The sequence below is a fragment of the Arvicanthis niloticus genome, chromosome 1 (genome assembly GCF_011762505.2).
Source record: "Arvicanthis niloticus isolate mArvNil1 chromosome 1, mArvNil1.pat.X, whole genome shotgun sequence".
NCBI lineage: Eukaryota > Metazoa > Chordata > Mammalia > Rodentia > Muridae > Arvicanthis > Arvicanthis niloticus.
Window position 1 is genome coordinate 53,591,350 of NC_047658.1, and position 3,805 is coordinate 53,595,154.

Consider the following 3,805-nt stretch of genomic DNA (forward strand, 5'->3'; position numbering starts at 1 on the left):
TCCACGCTCTGGCCGTCTGGGCCACCTCCCCCCCACTGCGCAGAAGTGGGCGGCTCCCCGCTGCGCCCGGTGGCCGCGCCGGCCCTTGCGCCCCTCGTGCACCTTCGAGTCCGCCCCGCGCCCCGGGGGGCCGCCCCTCCGCTCGCCCTGCCCCGCCCCGCGCCCCGACTCCGGCCGCCGGGGGGCTGCGGGCGCCGCTCGGGGGGCTTGGGTGGGGGGGAAAGGCCGCGCGAAGTTGCCGCAGCCGAGGCCAGGCCGCGGCCCCCCGCGCACAGCGGAGACCTCGGCGGCCGCGGAGGTGTCTGCCCCCGGCGGGCTTGAAGGCACTTGTTGAGAAAGAGACAGACGTGTCCGCGTTTGCCTCTCCCGGGCGAGGGCGAAAAGCTCTCTGAAGTTCCCTGGCTCTGCTCTCTGGGGCTGGGGCTGCCTCCCTCGCCTCCCCCGGAGGCGCCTCGGGTCCCGGTGCGGACCGGGCAGAAGGCTGCGCTGCTCCCGCCCCCACCAGGAACTTTTATTTCCACAGATGTGGGGACTTGGGTCGGGTCGTGGAGGCTTGATTGGGAACTCAAACACCCAGGTCCCTTCTGTGCTCTCTGTTAGTCCCGGTGTTACCGCTTCTCTGGGACAGGTGACTTCGCTCTTTGAGCCTCTGTTGGAAATCGGGATTAGGCTTTCTCGCCTCTTAACTGACTTCTAAGGAGACACCGAAATAAAGTGATACATCAAAAAAGAGCTTCGTCCCTGTGAGCCGATGGGGAGGGGCCCGCCAGGAGAACCTGCTTTCCGGGGCCTGAGGACAAAGAATCCTTCGGCCCTAAGAGCAGGGGAAGATAGTCCACAGCTGATGTGAAACAGAAACAGGCTTTACTATATAGCTCTTGGGCAGGGTGGACCTGAGACCTGAAGAGAGGCCAAATGTTTGGCTTTTGGGATCTGTCCTTTTTAGGATTTAGAGCCTAGACTTGGCGTGGCAGGTCTTGTTTCCTTTTCTTTCAATTTGTTGCACCTGCTTCGCTGCTGGTGGGCGTCCTTGAAAAGGGAACACAGTTCCACACAAATCAGAGGTGGAGGGACAATGAATGCGTTGCAAACAAACAGAAGACAGGATGCCTGTTGCCCCACGGTGCTGACAACAGGCTTCAGAGGGGGAAAGGTGAGAACAGGACACTGACGTGGAGCTATCTGAGCTTCAAGGGGGTCCGGAAACTGGACACCAGTATTTTTCCCCAGGTGGCTGTTCTGAGTCAACATGGTGGTACTTTTCCTTGCAGGCATGAAGTTGCCTGGCCATTGTGATAAGCATTGACCTGTCCACGCAAATTAATATTGCCACATGGCTTACTTCATTACAAAGCCTTGTTTTATTAGTGACCAAGCTCAACTGGTTGATTACCCTCTGTTTCTCTTGCTTCCCAAACCGCTACAGTCCACCACACCACACATTTTAAGGCCTTTCTTCTGTTCCTTTCTTTTCTGGCTATTGCTTCAAGGTGCTCTCTTCGGAGAGGAATGTGGCCCTGGCTCAGAAGCCTTCCCTGACCTACCAGGCCTTCACTCCACATATTTCTGCACCCTTCACTTGTTTTTGCCCCGCTCCCCCATGCTTATTGCATTTGAAGCCTAGTTGTGTTTCCTTGTCTTAACTTCTTGGCCATTGCACATCTTAGTGGATTCTGTGCAGTGAGTTGCTGTCGCAGACAGGACCCTTGTTTCAGAGTTAGAGTGACCTGGGCTTGTTCTCAACAATTGGAAACTGCTGGAGGAAGCCAGCCAACTGGTCTCCCTTTTCTTATCTATGAAGGCAGATCTGAAACCATCTCTTAATTTAGGTTGACAAACTAAATAAAATAATCTCTTTTACCACATGTAGAGCTGATTTTTATTAACTAAATTAGTTAGCTAATTCTTTTAGAATTTTAGAACGTTTATACTTGCTTGTTATACATGCACCAAAGTGTCTAAATCCTAGGAAATGGTTCATTTAAATATTTTAAACTTTTTTTTTAGTTGAAAGTTTCTGTTCACTGCAAATGAATTGTATTTGTTTTAGTAAAACTTTCCACCAGTGACAGATATTAGACTCAACTCTATTATATTAACTCTATTCCTGCATACAAACACAGGGAAGACTTGGGATTGGTTTGAACACATGAAAACAGGCTGCCTCTCTCAAAATGTATCACATTTTACATACAGGGAATTAATAGGTCTAGGTGAAAATTACTAATTAATCTGTAGATTCTTTTAGAGTAACATCTTGCAGTGCCATGTGACTTCTGAAATCGCTCTTAGCGTGCTCTATTCAGTTGGTGGGCTGGCTTCTCTACTACCTCCTGGAAACAGGTACTCAGAAACAGACAAAGAAAACATGTATGGATAGAGGAAGGAGTGCAAGCTGGGTAAAGATGGCACAGACCTTGCTCCTGTTCATTTTTTCATCAGCAATGGGGTCTGGCACCACTCTCCCTGTCTTTCGGCCTCAGCCAGCCTTATCTGGCAAATGAGCCTGTATCTCTGGTTCTTCACACTGCTCTCTCAAACCTCAGCTTTTCCTTTTGAAATCCAGCCTTGCTCTTTTCTCTTTATGTCTAGTTTCTTCTCTTTGCAAGAAATAAAACAATGTTTCCCCAACCTTGCCAGGAATTTTTAAAACCCTATGTATTAAAAAGAGCAAAAATTAAGAAGACACAAAGCATATCTTTGTGATCTTAAGGAAACAAGAGTGAGCTCTTGAGGGACAAGGGACCAGACTGGGTCCCTCTTTTCTCTGAGTGAGTCCTTTCTCAGTAGATGTGCTATGATTCCCAATTCTGAGAGGGACTGGCTGGTTGGATCTTGGGTCAGGGGGAGGCAGGGAAGGTAGGAGCTATAGGGACTGAGGACCAATGCTGTCTGAAATAGGCACTTGTTACTCTACTTGTCATCAGCTGGGAATGTGAGCTCAGTTTTGCCAGATTTTCTGAGTTTTCAAGAAAGGTTGGAAACATTCTGATATTTAAAAGTTGGCAACGGATTCAAGTTTTTGATAAATATAGTATGAGTCAAACAAATGTTTGCAAGCTGAATCTGGCCAGAGTACCAGTCACTCATATCCTTTGAGTGTGATGTCTTCCTGAGGTCCAGGCTTGTATCAAACCCCTACACAGCACAGCAGACAGGCAGTGAGTCCTGCTGAGCAGGTGTCATTCCTGCTGGAGAACAGCTCCTAGACATTTGAGCCCTAACCTTGTCTCGAAAACCATACTGAGTTCAGATTCAACCTTGTGTTGGATTCAGTTTACAAACGAGCTGGTAAAAGTTTCTGATATTTACCCTTTGGAAGAACATCTCTACTGTTTACAAATTCTGTTAAAATACAAAACCGCTTCTTAGGAATGTAATTTTTAGAAACATTTCCTCCTGAGGTAGGGAGTGGGATGAAAAAAAAAATGAACTTGAAAAAAATTTAAATTAAAAAACATTTTTAATGACTTGGATTATTGCATTTAAAAATCCTCTCATACCAGCTAGGAGGCTTGGACGTTAACAATGAGGACTTCCAATAGCAGCAGGGTAAGCAGCTACCTCTCACCTGAGCCCATCGGTGGCTTGAGGGAGGAGGAGCCAGCCCTGGGGCTGTTGGTAAGAGCACTGAGTGAGGGCCAAAAGGGTAGGGCAGGCAGAGGCTCTGACCCAGAGCTTGGGCAAGAAGATGTAACCTGGTGGTGGTGGTGGTGGCGGCAGCGGTGGCCTCCCCCCCCCCCCCCCCGCCCCCAGTCGTCCACATTCCTCTGAGGACAGTGTCGGGAAACACCAGCAGGCAAGA